The sequence below is a fragment of the Oncorhynchus masou genome, chromosome 27 (assembly GCF_036934945.1).
Source record: "Oncorhynchus masou masou isolate Uvic2021 chromosome 27, UVic_Omas_1.1, whole genome shotgun sequence".
NCBI classification, from domain to species: Eukaryota; Metazoa; Chordata; class Actinopteri; order Salmoniformes; family Salmonidae; genus Oncorhynchus; species Oncorhynchus masou.
Genome location: NC_088238.1, coordinates 2099261 through 2124273, shown reverse-complemented (window position 1 = coordinate 2124273; position 25013 = coordinate 2099261). Strand labels below are relative to the sequence as shown.

Sequence of the window (25013 nt, the reverse complement as noted above, 5' to 3'; positions counted from 1 at the left end):
GGAGGCTTGTCAGGTGGGGGAAGGTTTAGTACTAGATTGGAGGCTTGTCAGGTAGGGGACAGGTGGGGGAAGGTTTAGTACTAGATTGGAGGTTTGTCAGGTAGGGGTCAGGTGGGGGAAGGTTTAGTACTAGATTGGAGGCTTGTCAGGTAGGGGTCAGGTAGGGGAAGGTTTAGTACTAGATTGGAGGCTTGTCAGGTGGGGAAGGTTTAGTACTAGATTGGAGGCTTGTCAGGTGGGGGAAGGTGTAGTACTAGATTGGAGGCTTGTCAGGTAGGGGTCAGGTAGGGGAAGGTTTAGTACTAGATTGGAGGTTTGTCAGGTAGGGGACAGGTGGGGGAAGGTTTAGTACTAGATTGGAGGTTTGTCAGGTAGGGGACAGGTGGGGGGAGGTTTAGTACTAGATTGGAGGTTTGTCAGGTAGGGGACAGGTGGGGGAAGGTTTAGTACTAGATTGGAGGCTTGTCAGGTGGCGGAAGGTTTAACTACCAAAACAGGGTTAAAAGAACGAGAATCACAGCAAACCAAATACATGTTAGCCCATATAAATCAAAACCTGGGTTTAATATCGTTCAAAATGTCTCTTCGGCACTCCAATGGCATCAACGACAGCCTTAAATGTTCGTCGTCTTGCCTGGGTTGAGACTTGAGAGAGCAGCAGTGTTTTAGTGTCATCTTGTGACCCAAATGGCTCCCCATGGGCCCTGGTTAATAGCTGTGCACTAGAAACGGGAATAGGTTACCCTAGTGACTTTGGGCTTTTGGGGGGGGGGGGCAAGTTATCACCAGGGGCAATAGATATGGATGGGGCTCGACAAGAGAACAGGTTGAGACATGTTTCCTGAAGATTTAAATGAAAAGTCGTCACCCTGGTAACCACTACCCACTCGCTCTTGTCGACGGAGTCAACAACAAACGACTCTTTCTACCGGCGAACTTTATGGAGACATTTGACTTTCACGTAGTTTAAACCCCATGGCATTATAGCTACAATGATATAAAACGCTATCATTATCATCTGTGCAGAATAGAGGGAAGTCGAGGTGAAAATAAACAAAGGAAAACCCATCTCTGTTAATTTGCTAAACATTCTTTATTTAATAAAATATATTGAATATTTCACCACTAAGATAATTTGATAAATTTGAAAAACTAGAAAGGCTATTTGACTGAACACTAGAAATCAATCCCAAATCAACACAACAACAGGCACCTTGTTTGATAGAGTTCATAAATAAAATCACTTCCAAATAAACAAAATTAAAACATTATTTATTCTTTCAGGATTTAAGTTGTTTTTGAGGAACAGGGAGTTGTGTAGCTATGGGTTACACCCTATTCCCTAAATAGTGCACTACTTTAGACCAGAGTCCTATTGGGGCCATGGTTGAGAGTAGTGCACTTACATAAGGGAATAGACTGCTTATTTGGAATGTACAGTCTAGCCGATAGCCGTCCTCAGCTGAGATAAATTAAGACGACAGACTGGATAGGCTGCCTGCAGACCGGACACAGCTTGTTCCTCTTCTTCAGCTTCCTGGCGCAGGTGTAACAGGCCATGAGGTGCCCAGTGCGTCCGTGTACGATGCATCCGTTCTTGGGCCTGGTCTGACAGATGACGCAGGGCTCCAGGCAGCTGGCGGGGAGGTGAGCCTCCAGGCTGTTGAAACGCTCCAAGTCTGGTGCCATCACTTCTTGACTGAAGGGGGCGCTAGTAGAGGACGAGCCTGAGCCCACGCCGTTGGAGTTCGAAGAAGAGGTGGAGGGCTGGGAGGAGCAGGCCGAGTCTTGGGAATCGGGGCCAGAGACTGACATCAATTCCTGGGAGTCTTTGAGGAGGGGAAGGGCGACCTGGCTCTCTTCCCGTCTGGGACATCCAGACCTTCGGTCTCGTCGGGCTCTGTCGGGGCTGGGGTAGGCTTGGGGGGTAAGGGTTTGAGGTTGGGGGCAGCAGAGTTGCTGTCAGAATCGGGAAACCAGTCCATTCTTAGCGTCCAACAGCGGTTGCAGTTTCGGGGGAGGGGAGGGTTCAACTCCTCACACTTTGAGCACTTCCAGTAGTCCTGAAACAACCTCACTAGATTAGACCACAGCACCTCTAGATTAAACAACAACCTCACTAGATTAGACCACAGCACCTCTAGATTAAACACACAACACTAGATTAAACAACACACAACACTAGATTAAACACACAACACTAGATTAGACCACAGCACCTCTAGATTAAACACACAACACTAGATTAAACAACACAACACTAGATTAAACACACAACACTAGATTAGACCACAGCGCCACTAGATTAAACACACAACACTAGATTAAACAACACACAACACTAGATTAAACAACACACAACACTAGATTAAACAACACACAACACTAGATTAGACCACAGCACCACTAGATTAAACACACAACACTAGATTAGACCACAGCACCACTAGATTAAACACACACCACTAGATTAGACCACAGCACCACTAGATTAAACACACAACACTAGATTAGACCACAGCACCACTAGATTAAACACACAACACTAGATTAGACCACAGCACCTCTAGATTAAACAACACTAGATTAGACCACAGCACCACTAGATTAAACACACAACACTAGATTAGACCACAGCACCTCTAGATTAAACAACACTAGATTAGACCACAGCACCACTAGATTAGACCACAGCACCACTAGATTAGACCACAGCACCACTAGATTAAACACACAACACTAGATTAGACCACAGCGCCACTAGATTAAACACACAACACTAGATTAGACCACAGCACCTCTAGATTAAACACACAACACTAGATTAGACCACAGCGCCACTAGATTAAACACACAACACTAGATTAGACCACAGCGCCACTAGATTAAACACACAACACTAGATTAGACCACAGCACCTCTAGATTAAACACAGCACCTCTAGATTAAACACACAACACTAGATTAGACCACAGCGCCACTAGATTAAACACACAACACTAGATTAGACCACTAGATTAGACCACAGCGCCACTAGATTAAACACACAACACTAGATTAGACCACTAGATTAGACCACAGCGCCACTAGATTAAACACACAACACTAGATTAAACAACACACAACACTAGGTTAAACAACACTAGATGACACCACTAGATTAGACCACAGCACCACTAGATTAAACAACACACAACACTAGATTAGACCACACCACCGCTAGATTAGACCACACCACCGCTAGATTAGACAACACCACCGCTAGATTAGACCACACCACCGCTAGATAAGACAACACCACTGCTAGATTAGACAACACCACCGCTAGATTAGACCACACCACCGCTAGATTAGACCACACCACCGCTAGATTAGACAAAACCACTAGATTAGACCACAGGCACCACCACTAGATTAGACCACAGGCACCACCACTAGATTACACCACAGGCACTAGCCAACCAGAACATTGGTAGCGAGTGACAAAAAACCCCCAGCTAAGCAGCTTGTTGGCCAATCAGAATTCTGAGAAATGATCTGTTGTATACTTGTGTTGATTTAGACGTGTTTTATTAAGGGTAATATGAAACGTACTGCTTCCGTGATCTCAGTGTCGTCGTCGAACGAGTCCTCCTCGAAGATGGTGACTTCATACACCTGTGAGAGAACAACAGACACACAGGGAGTCAACAGCTGCAGTTTGACCCCAGGACACTAGAGGGAGCTGTTTGAAATGACACATCAATGTTTCCTCGGGGAGTCCGGGAGCATGCCCCCCCCCCACGGTGATAATTTTAGAACCACCGAAAAGGTCCGCTTTTTGTTGGTGTGGTGGTGCACCACAGCTAAATAAATGCAGCGGAAACACACACACACACAGACACACACACACACACACACACACAGACAGTTGAAAAGACAGTGAGCCGAGACCTCGTCCTCTCCAGACACTGAAGCCTCTTCAGGATCGCTGTAGGCATCCGAGTCAATGGACTCCACCTCAAACTCCACGCTGAAGTTATCAGAGTCTGAGCCCAGATCCTGGCTCAGAACATCGTCACACACGTCACTGACCAATGAAACGACTTCCTGTTGAGAGAGACGAGAGAGAGAGAGAGAGCTCAGTAACATGGGACTTGCACAGCTGCCAATAAGATTTACAAATTACAATCATTTTTTTACTCAGTGTTACAGAAGGCTCCCCCACAGAGTCACAGGAGGCTGACCCACAGAGTCACAGGAGGCTCCCCCGTAGAGTTACAGGAGGCTCCCCCGTAGAGTTACAGGAGGCTCCACCACAGAGTTACAGGAGGCTCCCCCACAGAGTTACAGGAGGCTCCCCCACAGAGTTACAGGAGGCTACTCAGTGTTACAGGAGGCTCCCCCACAGAGTTACAGGAGGCTCTCCCACAGAGTTACAGGAGGCTCCCCCACAGAGTTACAGGAGGCTACTCACAGAGTTACAGGAGGCTGCCCCACAGAGTTACAGGAGGCTCCCCCACAGAGTCACAGGAGGCTCCCCCACAGAGTTACAGGAGGCTCCTCACAGTGTTACAGGAGGCTGACCCACAGAGTTACAGGAGGCTCCCCCACAGTGTTACAGGAGGCTCCCCCACAGAGTCACAGGAGGCTGACCCACAGAGTCACAGGAGGCTCCCCCACAGAGTCACAGGAGGCTCCCCCACAGAGTCACAGGAGGCTCCCCCGTAGAGTTACAGGAGGCTCCCCCACAGAGTTACAGGAGGCTCCCCACAGAGTTACAGGAGGCTCCCCCACAGAGTTACAGGAGGCTCCCCCACAGAGTTACAGGAGGCTCCCCCACAGAGTTACAGGAGGCTCCCCCACAGAGTTACAGGAGGCTCCCCCACAGAGTTACAGGAGGCTACTCAGTGTTACAGGAGGCTCCCCCACAGAGTTACAGGAGGCTCTCCCACAGAGTTACAGGAGGCTCCCCCACAGAGTTACAGGAGGCTACCCACAGAGTTACAGGAGGCTCCCCCACAGAGTTACAGGAGGCTGACCCACAGAGTTACAGGAGGCTACTCCACAGTGTTACAGGAGGCTCCCCCACAGAGTTACAGGAGGCTCTCCCACAGAGTTACCGGAGGCTCTCCCACAGAGTTACAGGAGGCTCCCCCACAGAGTTACAGGAGGCTACTCACAGAGTTACAGGAGGCTCCCCCACAGAGTTACAGGAGGCTCCCCCACAGAGTTACAGGACGCTCCCCCACAGAGTTACAGGAGGCTCCCCCACAGAGTTACAGGAGGCTCCCCCACAGAGTTACAGGAGGCTCCCCCACAGAGTCACAGGAGGCTCCCCCACAGAGTCACAGGAGCCTCCCCCACAGAGTCACAGGAGGCTCCCCCAGAGTCACAGGAGGCTCCCCCGCAGAGTCACAGGAGGCTCCCCCGTAGAGTCACAGGAGGCTCCCCCACAGAGTCACAGGAGGCTCCCCCACAGAGTTACAGGAGGCTCCCCCACAGAGTTACCGGAGGCTCCCCCACAGAGTTACAGGAGGCTACTCAGTGTTACAGGAGGCTCCCCCACAGAGTTACAGGAGGCTCTCCCGCAGAGTTACAGGAGGCTCCCCCACAGAGTTACAGGAGGCTCCTCACAGAGTTACAGGAGGCTCCCCCACAGAGTTACAGGAGGCTCCCCCACAGAGTTACAGGAGGCTCTCCCACAGAGTTACAGGAGGCTCCCCCACAGAGTTACAGGAGGCTCCCCCACAGAGTTACAGGAGGCTCCCCCACAGAGTTACAGGAGGCTCCCCCACAGAGTTACAGGAGGCTGACCCACAGAGTTACAGGAGGCTACTCCACAGTGTTACAGGAGGCTACTCCACAGTGTTACAGGAGGCTCCCCCACAGAGTTACAGGAAGCTCTCCCACAGAGTTACAGGAGGCTACTCACAGAGTTACAGGAGGCTGACCCACAGAGTTACAGGAGGCTGACCCACAGAGTTACAGGAGGCTGACCCACAGAGTTACAGGAGGCTACTCCACAGTGTTACAGGAGGCTACTCCACAGTGTTAAAGGAGGCTCCCCCACAGAGTTACAGGAGGCTCCCCCACAGAGTTACAGGAGGCTACTTACAGAGTTACAGGAGGCTACTCACAGAGTTACAGGAGGCTGACCCACAGAGTTACAGGAGGCTGACCCACAGAGTTACAGGAGGCTGACCCACAGAGTTACAGGAGGCTCCCCCACAGAGTTACAGGAGGCTCCCCCACAGTTACAGGAGGCTCCCCCACAGAGTTACAGGAGGCTCCCCCACAGAGTCACAGGAGGCTGACCCACAGAGTCACAGGAGGCTCCCCCACAGAGTCACAGGAGGCTCCCCCACAGAGTCACAGGAGGCTCCCCCACAGAGTCACAGGAGGCTCCCCACAGAGTCACAGGAGGCTCCCCCACAGAGTCACAGGAGGCTCCCCACAGAGTCACAGGAGGCTCCCCCACAGAGTTACAGGAGGCTCCCCCACAGAGTTACAGGAGGCTACTCAGTGTTACAGGAGGCTCCCCCACAGAGTTACAGGAGGCTCCCCCACAGAGTTACAGGAGGCTGACCCACAGAGTTACAGGAGGCTCCCCCACAGAGTTACAGGAGGCTACTCACAGTGTTACAGGAGGCTCCCCCACCGTGTTACAGGAGGCTCCCCCACAGAGTCACAGGAGGCTACTCACAGTGTTACAGGAGGCTCCCCCACAGTGTTACAGGAGGCTACTCAGTGTTACAGGAGGCTCCCCCACAGAGTTACAGGAGGCTCCCCCACAGAGTTACAGGAGGCTCCCCCACAGAGTTACAGGAGGCTCCCCCACAGAGTTACAGGAGGCTCCTCACAGTGTTACAGGAGGCTCCCCCACAGAGTTACAGGAGGCTCCCCCACAGAGTTACAGGAGGCTCCCCCACAGAGTCACAGGAGGCTCCCCCACAGTGTTACAGGAGGCTGACCCACAGAGTTACAGGAGGCTCCCCCACAGAGTTACAGGAGGCTACTCACAGTGTTACTGTGTGAGTCTGAAGACTCGCTGCTCCTCCGGTCTCGTCTCAGGCCTCCAATCACATACCAGGACATGCTGTCATCAAAGGTCAGAGAAAAGCTGTCTGACCTGTGTCTCTTCCTGGACTCACACCCGTCCTCCTCTTGGGTCGACGACGTCCCCTCTGGAATAGAACAGAGAGGGTCTGAGCAGTGGTTTTACGTCTAACAATTTCTTTCAAATACGCCATTTCTCCTCTCTGACGGTAAAATAGAGAAGCATATTGTGCATCCGATCACATATTGAAACATACTGACACGTCTTCAACAAAGCTGTTTCTCCCTTGATGACATTTTTATTTATTTTACCTTTATTTAACCAGGCAAGTCAGTTAAGAAAAAAATATTATTTTCAATGACGGCCTAGGAAACAGTGGGTTAACTGCCTTGTTCAGGGGCAGAACGACAGATTTGTACCTTGTCAGCTCGGGGGTTTGAACTCGCAACCTTCCGATTTCTAGTCCAACGCTCTAACCACTAGGCTACCCTGCCTCCCACAATGAATGTGTGATGTTCACAAGACATGGAGGATTTGTTTATAGCCGTATGTTGTGTACTGGGGCCCTGAGGTACAACCAGTAGCTAAGAGCAATAAAACCCCAGTCCTTTGAAAAATGGTCCGTTTCAATCCATCAGACTAGGACTGTTGTTGATTCTCCCCTGGTCTGTTAGGAAACAGGGAAACGGGCACGTCGTTGTGGTGTGGATGCCGTCAGGCTGCTTTTTGGGCCTGAAGAGACTCGTTGTCAGCAGAAGTCGTCTAAAAACACCCACAGCCTCCAGACCAGAGTGTTCCTACGGACCCATTAGAAGGGACTGATGGTTCTATGCATTCCAGAACTCGGTCTTTGCTTCCCCAACAGACTTGACTGGGCAACAGTCCAGGAGAAAAGGTACAGCACAGATCCACATGAAGCCATGAGGCCTGACATGACAGTTTTTCATCCAGGAGAAAAGGTACAGCACAGATCCACATGAAGCCTGACATGACAGTTTTTCATCCAGGAGAAAAGGTACAACACAGATCCACATGAGCAGGACTGGTGTAGGTTTATGTACACACTGCTGGAGTACTACAACTACAGACAGAGAGGCAGACAGACAGACAGACAGACAGAGAGGCAGACAGACAGAGAGGCAGGCAGACAGACAGAGGGGCAGGCAGACAGAGAGACAGATGAGCAGGACTGGTGTAGTTAGTAGGTGTAGGTTTATGTACACACTACTGGAGTACTACAACAACAGACAGAGGGGCAGGCAGACAGACAGGCAGACAGAGAGACAGATGAGCAGGACTGGTGTAGTTAGTAGGTGTAGGTTTATGTACACACTGCTGGAGTACTACAACAACAGACAGAGAGGCAGACAGACAGAGAGACAGGCAGACAGAGAGACAGATGAGCAGGACTGGTGTAGTTAGTAGGTGTAGGTTTATGTACACACTGCTGGAGTACTACAACAACAGACAGAGAGGCAGACAGACAGAGAGACAGGCAGACAGAGAGACAGATGAGCAGGACTGGTGTAAGTTAGTAGGTGTAGGTTTATGTACACACTGCTGGAGTACTACAACAACAGACAGAGAGGCAGACAGACAGATGAGCAGGACTGGTGTAGTTAGTAGGTGTAGGTTTATGTACACACTGCTGGAGTACTACAACAACAGACAGAGAGGCAGACAGACAGAGAGGCAGGCAGACAGACAGACAGATGAGCAGGACTGGTGTAGTTAGTAGGTGTAGGTTTATGTACACACTGCTGGAGTACTACAACAACAGACAGAGGGGCAGGCAGACAGACAGAGGGGCAGACAGACAGACAGAGGGGCAGGCAGACAGACAGACAGAGGGGTAGACAGACAGACAGAGGGGCAGGCAGACAGACAGACAGAGGGGTAGACAGACAGACAGAGGGGCAGGCAGACAGACAGACAGGCAGGCAGACAGGCAGGCAGACAGAGAGGCAGGCAGACAGAGAGGCAGGCAGGCAGGCAGACAGACAGACAGACAGACAGACAGACAGACAGACAGACAGACAGACAGAGGGGGAGGCAGAGGGGCAGACAGACAGACAGACAGACGGGGAGGCAGAGAGGCAGGCAGACAGAGAGACCGAGAGAGGCAGACAGACAGGCAGACAGACAGAGGGGCAGGCAGACAGACAGACAGACAGACAGACAGACAGACGGGGAGGCAGAGAGGCAGGCAGACAGACACTCACCAGGGTCACTACTCCTCCTTCTCCTCCTGCGTTCTGAGGTAGATGATGAATGACAGTCTGAGTCTGTCTCCTGTCAACAGATTAACCAGAAGGAACCGTTAGAGAAATCAACCAGTGAACCAGGACACTGAGGAGGTCTGTCGATAAAACTCACTCGGACACAGCTACCACTTAAAACGACATCACAGGGGGAACAACCGGTCTTTGGAACACGTGCCAGTATAAACATCCCTCTGCAACAAAACTACAGTTGGTTCAACTTGAGGTCGAGTATGTTTATGTCTGTGACCCAGAGCTAGGCAATTAGTTTGATCACAAAGCATTTTTCGCTACACTCGCAATAACATCTGTTAACCACGTGTATGTGACCAATAACACCTGCTAGACACGTGTATGTAACCAATAACATCTGTTAAACACGTGTATATGACCAATCAAATTTGATTTACAAGTCTGTTTGTAACTCTTTAAAAGTGGAGGGTGATAGAGAAGTGTTTCCCCCTATATCCATTTAGTAACGGTGGCCCACCGCTGTACAACTATTTTTGAGACGGGTTGTAAATCCAAGGTTTCCAGAAGCCTTCGGCTGCTCTCTCACGTGGTTTAACTAGGGGAAAGCAGTGGTGAAATACACAATTGAAAGACATGAGAAACGTCCGTTTAAGCAAACTCCACATCGGCCTAAATATTTTCCCATGAAATACCATCAAAACAACATCTTAAAGTGCTCGCAATTACTTTTGTTAAATAGTCTATATAAAAAAAAAAAAATGCTACTAATCATTCCTATCTGTTTATTTACAACGGCCAAAGAGAAGTGGAAAATTAGAAAGTGGTCAGAATGAGTAGGATTCTAGTTGCACTGACAGGCACGACTCAGGCCGGTGAGCCATAACCAATCAGAGCTGTAGTAGGCCTATATGCAAATAGACCATTGCCATATATGGATCTGTGCCATTCACTGGATTGTGTTTACAGCATGAGCGGTCGTGAGTAGATGCGCTTGTTTTGAGATCAAAGTGAGATCGACTTGTGCACATTTGTTCATATTATTTTCTAGTTAGTGAGTTATTAGCCCAGTTATAGATCATTTGTAGTCAGCAATAGGGAAGTGATTGCTTCCTACAAGAGCACAAAACGTGTACATTTCTAGACATATTTGAAAAAGCCAGTCAGGTAAAAATATATATATATTTTTTTGTCTTAAAGGGGCAGTATTGTATTTTGAGACAGGTTTGAATAAGCTAAGTAGCCAATAGGCAGAGGTTAGTATAATGTATCTGAATCTCTGTAGTAATGGTGTGGGAATAATAATGCATTTTATTTTGTCAAGTGGTTTCTTGCATCAAACACAATATTCAGTCACCTCATTTGTCTGAAGGACAAGTGGATAAAACAGGTTAAAAAGGTCAATGTTTTGTTTTTTTTTCTCTTCAAAAGTCTCATGAAATGTAGGTCTACGTTGAACACTACACATTGGCTGCTACTGTCCGCTGAAAGATATAACAGCTATTTCCATATTAAATGGGATTAATTTTCTCCATTGTTTTTGATGGTAGGCCACTCAGGTAGGACTACATTAGGATCAAACAAGACACAGTAGCCTACTAGGCCACTGTTACAACTGTAACTTAAAGCGGGTGCGTGCCTCAATGTTTACAGTAAGCGTCATTGCATTTACTTGATAGCTACCTACACAAATAGCTAGCTAGAACAATGTGTTAATAAGATAAATTCATTAAAAAGATTAAAAGCAATACAAATAAGTTCTCCAGTAGGAACAGGATTGTCACAACGTTCAAGTTTGTGCTCATCAGACCTGAGATTTGCTCAGTGATGAAAAAAAAACCCAAAGGGAACATCGGTTGGGGCGGTGTGCAGTTTGGAGTGGGTCTAGGGCAGTGCTCTCCAACAGGTCGATAGCCAGCGACCAGTAGCTACCAGCCCACCTATGACGAGCTCGACAAACTACTCTGAAAGTACATACAATTTTCACGTGTTCCACCGCAAACTGTCCTAAACAGATCTCACAAGTACCAAACTGTCCTAAACAGATCTCACAAGTACCAAACTGTCCTAAACAGATCTCACAAGTACCAAACTGTCCTAAACAGATCTCACAAGTACCAGACAGTATCAAACTGTCCTAAACAGATCTCACAAGTACTAAACTGTCCTAAACAGATCTCACAAGTACCAGACAGTACCAAACTGTCCTAAACAGATCTCACAAGTACCAGACAGTACCAAACTGTCCTAAACAGATCTCACAAGTACCAGACAGTACCAAACTGTCCTAAACAGATCTCACAAGTACCAAACTGTCCTAAACAGATCTCACAAGTACCAGACAGTATCAAACTGTCCTAAACAGATCTCACAAGTACTAAACTGTCCTAAACAGATCTCACAAGTACCAGACAGTACCAAACTGTCCTAAACAGATCTCACAAGTACCAAACTGTCCTAAACAGATCTCACAAGTACCAGACAGTACCAAACTGTCCTAAACAGATCTCACAAGTACCAAACTGTCCTAAACAGATCTCACAAGTACCAGACAGTACCAAACTGTCCTAAACAGATCTCACAAGTACCAAACAGTACCAGCCACACTGTATAGTCAATGCAACATTCACATGATCCCAGCCCTGGTTAAACACTAGTGGCTACAAAAGCCAAACCAAAAAGTTCTCAAGGGGCAGCCCGTAAAATTGGGTCGGATTTACAGAAAGAGCCCAGGGCAGATGGGTTGGATTTACAGAAAGAGCCCAGGGCAGATGAGTTGGATTTACAGAAAGAGCCCAGGGCAGATGAGTTGGATTTACAGAAAGAGCCCAGGGCAGATGAGTTGGATTTACAGAAAGAGCCCAGGGCAGATGAGTTGGATTTACAGAAAGAGCCCAGGGCAGATGAGTTGGATTTACAGAAAGAGCCCAGGGCAGATGAGTTGGATTTACAGAAAGAGCCAAGGACAGATGAGTTGGATTTACAGAAAGAGCCCAGGGCAGATGGGTTGGATTTACAGAAAGAGCCCAGGGCAGATGGGTTGGATTTACAGAAAGAGCCCAGGGCAGATGAGTTGAAGTCGGAACTGATGTTCAAAAGGTCTTGTCGGTTGTAATAAATGACAGCGTAATTATTTTTTATAATTACGACTAAAGAATTACAAAATAGCAAAGTTGAGCGCTCTAGCTTGTAAAACAGCTGCCATCTAGTACGGCAACATTATAGCAATGCCCCCCCCCCCCCAACTGGAATGTTTCAACCAATCACATGCTCTTGCCCACCCCCCCTTCATTTAGTTTAATGTGTCTACCATAGAAATACAATGAATAGACGCTCTTTCTGTGTGGTCTTCTTACCTTAGGCCCTCTATCCGGTTCACTCTGGCTCCTGGGTTCCGTGAAGACAGATTGGGATTCTAATGGGAAAAAAATGAAACATCTACATTTTAAAAATCAGAATAGACTACTTCCTCACTTGTCTTATCAGCCCAATACATAACGCAACATTGAACTGCCTAGCGTACAAATGTTTTTTTTCAAGAGAGATGTATATCAACTAGAAACTACAGGATAATAGAAGTGACAAAAGAAAAGCAAAAAGTACCTTGATTTTTCACTGCTAGGAGATTTTGTGTGATCATAGCGAAGAGAACTCTGAAAGTACACAAACACACAAGGCTAACGTTAGCATAGTGAAACGGTTTCACTATCACACATCTCTGATTTGTTTAGCAAACAGAAGGCTGCTCATCAGTAACGTATTTTTGAATCATCAGTACACATCTGAGCCAACACATGCAACAGGTGACAGCATATTCAGTGGCTGTATTAGAGGTTAGAGCTGCATTAGAGGCCAGAGTCTGTGTTAGAGGAGCTGCATTAGAGGCCAGAGTCTGTGTTAGAGGAGCTGCATTAGAGTCCAGAGTCTGTGTTAGAGGAGCTGCATTAGAGGCCAGAGTCTGTATTAGAGAACAGAGTCTGTGATAGAGGAGCTGTATTAGAGGCCAGAGTCTGTATTAGAGGAGCTGTATTAGAGATCAGAGTCTGTATTAGAGGAGCTGTATTAGAGGCCAGAGTCTGTATTAGAGGAGCTGTATTAGAGAACAGAGTCTGTATTAGAGGAGCTGTATTAGAGGCCAGAGTCTGTATTAGAGGAGCTGTATTAGAGAACAGAGTCTGTATTAGAGGAGCTGTATTAGAGGCCAGAGTCTGTGTTAGAGGAGCTGTATTAGAGAACAGAGTCTGTGTTAGAGGAGCTGTATTAGAGGCCAGAGTCTGTGTTAGAGGAGCTGTATTAGAGGACAGGGTCTGTATTAGAGGCTAGAGTCTGTATTCGAGACCAGAGTCTGTATTCGAGGACCAGACAAACTGTATTAGAGACCAGCGTCTGTATTAGAGAAACAGAATCTGTATTAGAGGACAGAGGAGCTGTATTAGAGATTAGAGGCCAGATTCTGTATTAGAGAACCAGAGGAGATGTATTAGAGGACAGAGGAGCTGTATTAGAGGCCAGAGTCTGTATTAGAGGTTAGAGTCTGTAATAGAGAACCAGAGGAGCTGCTGTGTAGAGACACTGCATTAGAGGCTGTGTAGAGACACTGCATTAGAGGCTGTGTAGAGAAACTGCATTAGAGGCTGTGTAGAGAAACTGCATTAGAGGCTGTGTAGAGGGACTGCATTAGAGGCTGTGTAGAGGGACTGCATTAGAGGCTGTGTAGAGGGACTGCATTAGAGGCTGTGTAGAAGGACTGCATTAGAGGCTGTGTAGAGGGACTGCATTAGAGGCTGTGTAGAGGGACTGCATTAGAGGCTGTGTAGAGGGACTGCATTAGAGGCTGTGTAGAGGGACTGCATTAGAGAATGTGTAGAGGGACTGCATTAGAGAATGTGTAGAGGGACTGCATTAGAGGCTGTGTAGAGGGGCTGCATTAGAGGCTGTGTAGAAGGGCTGCATTAGAGGCTGTGTAGAGGGGCTGCATTAGAGGCTGTGTAGAGGGGCTGCATTAGAGGCTGTGTAGAAGGGCTGCATTAGAGACTGTGTAGAAGGGCTGCATTAGAGACTGTGTATAGGGACTGTATTAGAGGCTGTGTAGAGGGACTGAATTAGAGGATGTGTAGAGGGACTGCATTAGAGGCTGTGTAGAAGGGCTGCATTAGAGGCTGTGTAGAAGGGCTGCATTAGAAGCCCCCAGGATGTTATATTAGAGCAACGCTAGCCGAGCAAACAGGGCGTGTGTGTTGGGGGTTTATTGTCCGTCCCAAGCTGTGTGTGTTATTGTGCGAGTGCGGGTGGCTCTTTGATGGAGAAGATGTCCACACCGTGCAGTGTGTGTCCTCACCGTGGTTCTTTAACAGAGAAGCTGTCCACTCCCAGTACAGCTCCCAGGGGGTCGTCAGCACAGTGCACTATGTGTTGCTGCTTCATGTCATAAAGCTGTTTCTTCATGATGTACTGGCCCAGGTAGAATATCACCTGACACATAGACAGCACAGGGGTCAGAGGTCAACACCACAGCGTAACACACACGAGAGAGAGATAAACGGGATACAGGACAGGGGTCAAGAGGAGAGAGAGAGTAACAGGGAATACAGGCAGGGGTCAAGGAGAGAGTGTAACAGGGGATACAAGCAGGGGTCAAGAGGAGAGAGAGAGTAACAGGGGATACAGGCAGGGGTCAAGGAGAGAGTGTAACAGGGGATACAAGCAGGGGTCAAGAGGAGAGAGAGAGTAACAGGGGGTAACAGGCAGGGGTCAAGAGGAGAGAGAGTAACAGGGGATACAAGCAGGGGTCAAGAGGAGAGAGAGAGTAACAGGGGATACAGGCAGGGGGGTCAAGGAGAGAGTGTAACAGGGGGTACAGGCAGGGGTCAAGGAGAGAGTGTAACAGGGGATACAGGCAGGGGTCAAGAGGAGAGAGAGAGTAACAGGGGATACAGGACAGGGGTCAAGAGGAGAGAGTGTAACAGGGGGTAACAGGCAGGGGTCAAGGAGAGAGTGTAACAGGGAATACAGGCAGGGGTCAAGGAGAGAGTGTAACAGGGGATACAGGCAGGGGTCAAGAGGAGAGAGAGAGTAACAGGGGATACAGGCAGGGGTCAAGGAGAGAGTGTAACAGGGGATACAGGCAGGGGGGTCAAGGAGAGAGTGTAACAGGGGATACAGGCAGGGGTCAAGAGGAGAGAGAGAGTAACAGGGGATACAGGACAGGGGTCAAGAGGAGAGAGAGAGCAACAGGGGATACAGGACAGGGGTCAAGAGGAGAGAGAGAGTAACAGGGGATACAGGCAGGGGTCAAGGAGAGAGTGTAACAGGGGATACAGGCAGGGGTCAAGAGGAGAGAGAGAGTAACAGGGGATACAGGACAGGGGTCAAGAGGAGAGAGAGCAACAGGGGATACAGGACAGGGGTCAAGAGGAGAGAGAGAGTAACAGGGGATACAGGCAGGGGTCAAGAGGAGAGAGAGAGTAACAGGGGATACAGGCAGGGGGGTCAAGGAGAGAGTGTAACAGGGGATACAGGCAGGGGTCAAGAGGAGAGAGAGAGTAACAGGGGATACAGGCAGGGGGTCAAGGAGAGAGTGTAACAGGGGATACAGGCAGGGGTCAAGAGGAGAGAGAGAGCAACAGGGGATACAGGACAGGGGTCAAGAGGAGAGAGAGAGCAACAGGGGATACAGGACAGGGGTCAAGAGGAGAGAGAGAGTAACAGGGGATACAGGCAGGGGTCAAGGAGAGAGTGTAACAGGGGATACAGGCAGGGGTCAAGAGGAGAGAGAGAGTAACAGGGGATACAGGACAGGGGTCAAGAGGAGAGAGAGAGCAACAGGGGATACAGGACAGGGGTCAAGAGGAGAGAGAGAGTAACAGGGGATACAGGCAGGGGTCAAGAGGAGAGAGAGAGTAACAGGGGATACAGGCAGGGGGGTCAAGGAGAGAGTGTAACAGGGGATACAGGCAGGGGTCAAGAGGAGAGAGAGAGTAACAGGGGATACAGGACAGGGGTCAAGAGGAGAGAGAGAGCAACAGGGGATACAGGACAGGGGTCAAGAGGAGAGAGAGAGTAACAGGGGATACAGGCAGGGGGTCAAGGAGAGAGTGTAACAGGGGATACAGGCAGGGTCAAGAGGAGAGAGAGAGTAACAGGGGATACAGGACAGGGGTCAAGAGGAGAGAGAGAGCAACAGGGGATACAGGACAGGGGTCAAGAGGAGAGAGAGAGTAACAGGGGATACAGGACAGGGGTCAAGAGGAGAGAGAGAGCAACAGGGGATACAGGACAGGGGTCAAGAGGAGAGAGAGTAACAGGGGATACAGGCAGGGGGGTCAAGGAGAGAGTGTAACAGGGGATACAGGCAGGGGTCAAGAGGAGAGAGAGAGTAACAGGGGATACAGGACAGGGGTCAAGAGGAGAGAGAGAGCAACAGGGGATACAGGACAGGGGTCAAGAGGAGAGAGAGTAACAGGGGATACAGGACAGGGGTCAAGAGGAGAGAGAGAGCAACAGGGGATACAGGACAGGGGTCAAGAGGAGAGAGAGAGTAACAGGGGATACAGGCAGGGGGGTCAAGGAGAGAGTGTAACAGGGGATACAGGCAGGGGTCAAGAGGAGAGAGAGAGTAACAGGGGATACAGGACAGGGGTCAAGAGGAGAGAGAGAGCAACAGGGGATACAGGACAGGGGTCAAGAGGAGAGAGAGAGTAACAGGGGATACAGGCAGGGGGGTCAAGGAGAGAGTGTAACAGGGGATACAGGCAGGGGTCAAGAGGAGAGAGAGAGTAACAGGGGATACAGGCAGGGGTCAAGAGGAGAGAGAGAGTAACAGGGGGTACAGGCAGGGGTCAAGAGGAGAGAGAGAGTAACAGGGGGTACAGGCAGGGGTCAAGAGGAGAGAGAGTAACAGGGGATACAGGCAGGGGTCAAGAGGAGAGAGAGAGTAACAGGGGATACAGGCAGGGGTCAAGGAGAGAGTAACAGGGGGTACAGGCAGGGGTCAAGGAGAGAGAGTAACAGGGGATACAGGCAGGGGTCAAGAGGAGAGAGAGAGTAACAGGGAATACAGGCAGGGGTCAAGAGGAGAGAGTAACAGGGGATACAGGCAGGGGTCAAGGAGAGAGTAACAGGGGGTACAGGCAGGGGTCAAGGAGAGAGAGAGTAACAGGGGATACAGGCAGGGGTCAAGAGGAGAGAGAGAGTAACAGGGAATACAGGCAGGGGTCAAGAGGAGAGAGTAACAGGGGGTAACAGGCAGGGGTCAAGAGGAGAGAGTAACAGGGGGTAACAGGCAGGGGTCAAGAGGAGAGAGTAACAGGGGGTAACAGGCAGGGGTCAAGAGGAGAGAGTAACAGGGGATACAGGCAGGGGTCAAGAGGAGAGAGAGTAACAGGGGGTAACAGGCAGGGGTCAAGAGGAGAGAGAGTAACAGGGGATACAGGCAGGGGTCAAGAGGAGAGAGAGAGTAACAGGGGGTACAGGCAGGGGTCAAGAGGAGAGAGTAACAGGGGGTAACAGGCAGGGGTCAAGAGGAGAGAGTAACAGGGGATACAGGCAGGGGTCAAGAGGAGAGAGAGAGTAACAGGGGGTAACAGGCAGGGGTCAAGAGGAGAGAGAGAGTAACAGGGGATACAGGCAGGGGTCAAGAGGAGAGAGAGAGTAACAGGGGATACAGGCAGGGGGTCAAGAGGAGAGAGAGAGTAACAGGGGATACAGGCAGGGGTCAAGAGGAGAGAGAGAGCAACAGGGGGTAACAGGCAGGGGTCAAGAGGAGAGAGTGTAACAGGGGATACAGGCAGGGGTCAAGAGGAGAGAGAGAGTAACAGGGGATAACAGGCAGGGGTCAAGAGGAGAGAGAGAGTAACAGGGGGTACAGGCAGGGGTCAAGGAGAGAGAGTAACAGGGGGTAACAGGCAGGGGTCAAGAGGAGAGAGAGAGTAACAGGGGGTAACAGGCAGGGGTCAAGAGGAGAGAGAGTAACAGGGGGTAACAGGCAGGGGTCAAGGAGAGAGAGTAACAGGGGGTAACAGGCAGGGTCAAGAGGAGAGAGAGTAACAGGGGGTAACAGGCAGGGGTCAAGGAGAGAGTGTAACAGGGGATACAGGCAGGGGTCACGGAGAGAGTAACAGGGGGTACAGGCAGGGGGGTCAAGGAGAGAGAGAGTAACAGGGGATACAGGCAGGGGTCAAGAGGAGAGAGAGAGTAACAGGGGGTAACAGGCAGGGGTCAAGAGGAGAGAGAGAGTAACAGGGGGTAACAGGCAGGGGTCAAGAGGAGAGAGAGAGTAACAGGGGGTAACAGGCAGGGGTCAAGAGGAGAGAGAGAGTAACAGGGGGTAACAGGCAGGGGTCAAGAGGAGAGTGAGTGTAACAGGGGATACAGGCAGGGGTCAAGGAGAGAGTGTAACAGGGGATACAGGCAGGGGTCAAGAGGAGAGAGAGAGTAACAGGGGGTAACAGGCAGGGGTCAAGAAGAGAGAGAGAGTAACAGGGGGTAACAGGCAGGGGTCAAGAGGAGAGAGAGAGTAACAGGGGGTACAGGCAGGGGTCAAGAGGAGAGAGAGAGTAACAGGGGGTACAGGCAGGGGTCAAGAGGAGAGAGTGTAACAGGGGGTACAGGACAGGGGTCAAGAGGAGAGAGAGAGTAACAGGGGGTACAGGACAGGGGTCAAGAGGAGAGAGAGAGTAACAGGGGGTACAGGCAGGGGTCAAGAGGAGAGAGTGTAACAGGGGGTACAGGACAGGGGTCAAGAGGAGAGAGAGAGTAACAGGGGGTACAGGCAGGGGGTCAAGAGGAGAGAGAGAGTAACAGGGGGTACAGGCAGGGGGTCAAGAGGAGAGAGAGAGTAACAGGGGATACAGGCAGGGGTCAAGAGGAGAGAGAGAGTAACAGGGGGTACAGGCAGGGGGTCAAGAGGAGAGAGAGTAACAGGGGGTAACAGGCAGGGGTCAAGAGGAGAGAGAGAGTAACAGGGGGTACAGGCAGGGGGGTCAAGAGGAGAGAGAGAGTAACAGGGGATACAGGCAGGGGTCAAGAGGAGAGAGAGTAACAGGGGGTAACAGGCAGGGGTCACGGAGTGAGTGCAACAGGGGATACAGGCAGGGGTCAAGGAGAGAGTGTAACAGGGGGTACAGGCAGGGGGGTCAAGAGGAGAGAGTAACAGGGAATACAGGCAGGGGGTCAAGGAGAGAGTAACAGGGGGTACAGGCAGGGGGGTCAAGAGGAGAGAGTAACAGGGAATACAGGCAGGGGGGTCAAGAGGAGAGAGTAACAGGGAATACAGGCAGGGGGGTCAAGAGGAGAGAGTAACAGGGAATACAGGCAGGGGGTCAAGGAGAGAGTAACAGGGGTACAGGCAGGGGGTCAAGGAGAGAGTAACAGGGGGTACAGGCAGGGGGGTCAAGGAGAGAGTAACAGGGGGTACAGGCAGGGGGGTCAAGGAGAGAGTAACAGGGGGTACAGGCAGGGGGGGTCAAGGAGAGAGTAACAGGGGGTACAGGCAGGGTCAAGAGAAGAAGCCTGGGAATGTCTCAGGAGAAGACTGCACCAACAATAGTTCTGTCTCAGTCTAGTTGATACCCTCCCTCCATATACTGATCCAGACAGTCCTGTCTCAGTCTAGTTGATACCCTCCATATACGGATCCAGACAGTCCTGTCTCAGTCTAGTTGATACCCTCCCTCCATATACTGATCCAGACAGTCCTGTCTCAGTCTAGTTGATACCCTCCCTCCATATACTGATCCAGACAGTCCTGTCTCAGTCTAGTTGATACCCTCCATATACTGATCCAGACAGTCCTGTCTCAGTCTAGTTGATACCCTCCATATACTGATCCAGACAGTCCTGTCTCTGTCTAGTTGATACCCTCCTCCATATACTGATCCAGACAGTCCTGTCTCAGTCTAGTTGATACCCTCCCTCCATATACTGATCCAGACAGTCCTGTCTCAGTCTAGTTGATACCCTCCCTCCATATACTGATCCAGACAGTCCTGTCTCAGTCTAGTTGATACCCTCCCTCCATATACTGATCCAGACAGTCCTGTCTCAGTCTAGTTGATACCCTCCCTCCATATACTAATCCAGACAGTCCTGTCTCAGTCTCGTTGATACCCTCCCTCCATATACTGATCCAGACAGTCCTGTCTCAGTCTAGTTGATACCCTCCCTCCATATACTGATCCAGACTGTCCTGTCTCAGTCTAGTTGATACCCTCCCTCCATATACTGATCCAGACAGTCCTGTCTCAGTCTAGTTGATACCCTCCCTCCATATACTGATCCAGACAGTCCTGTCTCAGTCTAGTTGATACCCTCCCTCCATATACTGATCCAGACAGTCCTGTCTCAGTCTAGTTGATACCCTCCATATACTGATCCAGACAGTCCTGTCTCAGTCTAGTTGATACCCTCCCTCCATATACTGATCCAGACAGTCCTGTCTCAGTCTAGTTGATACCCTCCCTCCATATACTGATCCAGACTGTCCTGTCTCAGTCTAGTTGATACCCTCCTCCATATACTGATCCAGACAGTCCTGTCTCAGTCTAGTTGATACCCTCCCTCCATATACTGATCCAGACAGTCCTGTCTCAGTCTAGTTGATACCCTCCCTCCATATACTGATCCAGACAGTCCTGTCTCAGTCTAGTTGATACCCTCCATATACTGATCCAGACAGTCCTGTCTCAGTCTAGTTGATACCCTCCCTCCATATACTGATCCAGACAGTCCTGTCTCAGTCTAGTTGATACCCTCCCTCCATATACTGATCCAGACAGTCCTGTCTCAGTCTAGTTGATACCCTCCCTCCATATACTGATCCAGACAGTCCTGTCTCAGTCTAGTTGATACCCTCCCTTCATATACTGATCCAGACAGTCCTGTCTCAGTCTAGTTGATACCCTCCCTCCATATACTGATCCAGACAGTCCTGTCTCAGTCTAGTTGATACCCTCCCTCCATATACTGATCCAGACTGTCCTGTCTCAGTCCAGTTGATACCCTCCTCCATATACTGATCCAGACAGTCCTGTCTCAGTCTAGTTGATACCCTCCCTCCATATACTGATCCAGACAGTCCTGTCTCAGTCTAGTTGATACCCTCCCTCCATATACTGATCCAGACAGTCCTGTCTCAGTCTAGTTGATACCCTCCCTCCATATACTGATCCAGACAGTCCTGTCTCAGTCTAGTTGATACCCTCCCTCCATATACTGATCCAGACAGTCCTGTCTCAGTCTAGTTGATACCCTCCCTCCATATACTGATCCAGACAGTCCTGTCTCAGTCTAGTTGATACCCTCCCTCCATATACTGATCCAGTCCTGTCTCAGTCTAGTTGATACCCTCCCTCCATATACTGATCCAGACAGTCCTGTCTCAGTCTAGTTGATACCCTCCCTCCATATACTGATCCAGACAGTCCTGTCTCAGTCTAGTTGATACCCTCCCTCCATATACTGATCCAGACTGTCCTGTCTCAGTCTAGTTGATACACCTCATCCCATACTGATCCAGAATATTAGACAGGCAACTGATAAGACACATGATCACTGCACTGGGTAGAAGTATAGGACTCCACCCGATATTCTTCTCTAGCTGACAGGAGGCTATAGTGATAGACTGATCACTGCACTGGGTAGAAGTATATGACTCCACCCGATATTCTTCTCTAGCTGACAGGAGGCTATAGTGATAGACTGATCACTGCACTGGGTAGAAGTATATGACTCCACCCGATATTCTTCTCTAGCTGACAGGAGGCTATTGTGATAGACTGATCACTGCACTGGGTAGAAGTATATGACTCCACCCGATATTCTTCTCTAGCTGACAAGAGGCTATAGTGATAGACTGATCACTGCACTGGGTAGAAGGCATCAGTTCCTTATCATAAAAGCGGTTAACAGACTGTAAACACATTTTCCAGCAATCAATGTGGACCAGTAAAAGGCTCTGCACTCCCATACACTCTATAAACTAAAGCATCAGAGGAGCACCTCCCTCTCTCTGAGATAACTCTGTCTCCCTGATGAACAACAGAGAGGAAGGAGCCAAACACGGAATCCCAGACTAGTTAGACATTCCAGAGGTCCGTTAGAACCCCAGTGAGTCAGAGTAGAAGTCAAGAGGCGACTGAACATTCTAACTAAGATTAATCACCAGTCTCTCTCTATGACTCAGACTCTCACACAGACAGACCCCCCCCCCTCGGACGTGTCTCATCAAAGCTGTGTGACGTGTCCTCAAACCAAGGTGGCCTGCCTGCTAGCCAATCATAGCTCTTAAAATGACAGTGCATTTGTATTCTAGCTTAGTAGACACTACAATCAGTTCAATCAACTACAGTAGGTAAAACAGCATATCAATGGGAAAACAATAGAACCAAGTCAAAAGTCATTCTAGTATGTGACAGCATCTACCGTATGCAGTGCTTAGTTTATGAAAGTGACAATCAATAGTGAAACTTGTGTAAATCTAGCAATGCAGAGAATAATCCAGAAACACCTACACAATGTATATACCAGTAGTTTGGCTGCTAACGACAAATTAAGAGTGAGTTTCCCGCCTTAGAAACTAATATCCACTATTCTAGGAGTAAACCCTAAGATATACTGCAATTGGAAATTCAAAACATCAAATATTTAAATGTAAAAAATAATAAAAAATAAAAATGTGAGACTAGAAAATAATTACCGAAACTGAAAAGTCCGGGAGATAATGTCTATTGAGGATCTTAAAAAGGTTTCCTCTGTCTGCTTCATGGAACAATATCTTGATTAACTAAAGTTAAGCCAAAGACTTGTGGTTCGATATCAGCAGGATATAAGGAAACAAGACAGCCAGCTGTCAGGTCACTTCTTACCTCTTTCATGGTGAAAACGTCTTTGTCTGCACCTGCCTGCTGCAATAACACGCACAGTTTCTCTTTAGGTCGTACCTGTGAAAATATAGCACATAAAACAAAAAAAACATTATTTTACATTCTATGTGACTGTAAACAAATGACTGACTTAAACAGTGTGACAGAGAGACAGAGATTTAAGTTGATTACTTACAAGTTTCTCGTTGTCCAACGTATTTATTTGGGAACTACTTCTATGCCATTCTGACATTCTCTCACAATTCTCTGCCATTCTGTCTTTCACCTGTCGAAGAGTAGGAGGTAAAATACATTTCCATTTCCAAGTGAACATGCAACGCCTTATAAAAGTATACAATTACATACAATGTCAAGGTAAAGCTTTGGAAGACAAAAACAAGTTTACCTAAATAAATAAATAGAAGTACTAATGAGATGTTCTTGATACACCCCCTCTATAATACACCCTTCATATTCTGTACATAAAGTGCTTCAGCTCGGCTGGTAGCATTAGGAACCACTTCCCCGTCTCCCCCGGATTTAAATAGGCACAGAGACATGTCAGGACTAGCACTGCTCCGGCTGTTAACGCTAGGATGCTATTGGGCGCTGCCGGCGTATGGTTGAAACTAGATGACTAACCTCACGTAACATGTTTTAACATATGACGAGCACACCTAGCGGCCACCCTGCGTCTGTGCATCCGCCTCCACCCTTAGTGCTGAGCTGGCCGCTAGAGTTGGATATGCCCGGGCATGTCCCAGTTTACTACAGCCCTGCATTGTGTAATAATCAGCTGTTTGACTGACATGGGCAGGGTTGGAGGAAGGGTGTCTCGACTTAACTGACTCCCTTAGCTATTGCTTTTCCAAACAAAGGAAGAGCCATGCAAGTTGACAGGTGAAATATTGGACATGAAAGCTGGTTGCCACTGGATATTAACGTTACCACCGTATGGGATTAACGCCAAAGTAACGATTTGTCACTGACATTAAGAGGGGTTTGACATCTGGACTCACTGATTACAATGTTTTATCTGATCTAACATTTGGTCATGTTGAGATTAGTTTCTCTGTTGCAGATATCCATCAATGTTATTCAATCGAATGAAAGAAACTGACCTGCGAAAAGTAACGTTACCTACACTTCAATCCTCATCCTTTTGATTTCTACCAAACCAAATGGGATAGTTTCCTATCAATCTGTCAAAACACAATGAAGACAAACAGCTTGGAAAGACCCACGACCCAGTTGTGGGACTCTGCAAGCCTGTAAAAATAGACCAGTGTGCAATATTGACAAGTTAGTATATCTGATAACATCGACGTTACAGTCAAATGTAGCTATATCTAGCTATATTCAATGTGTGGTATTTACAATACATGTGTGATTTAACCACTAACGTTACGCCAAAAATAAAACTGTTGAACGAGTAACTACTATAGTCCGGACGTTGACTGGCAAGTCGCTGAGCAGGCAGCACTTTTTAGAGGCATCTTCATGTGTATTTACATGGGTAACTACGACACCACCAGATAGAAAAACAAACGTTTTTTTGACGACACTCTTGCTAGGTTAACATTACACTACATGTTTAGTCGTTGTACTACTAGCTACCACAACAACTTCGCTACTATGTGTCGACGTCTAGCTATTCAACGTGAACGCCTTACTAGTAGTTTCCCGTTTTCGCCATCAGGAAAACACGAGGATGAGAGGCCTTGTAGCATGTGGCTAATGCTATTCAAACTTTCGCTATAAAATAAAGTGGCTGTACAAATTACATGTCAAAATAACACACAGTTAAAGTTATTATACACAATAGCTTGCCATTTAAACTATCATAGCAGATTTGAAATAGATTTAGAGCACATTATTGGCTTC

General features: G+C 48.7%; 1 pseudogene; it reads right to left on the bottom strand.

Moving 5' to 3' along the window:
- Positions 1-1074: 1074 nt before the first annotated feature.
- LOC135515554 (E3 ubiquitin-protein ligase Mdm2-like) lies at positions 1075-25013 on the bottom strand (annotated as a pseudogene).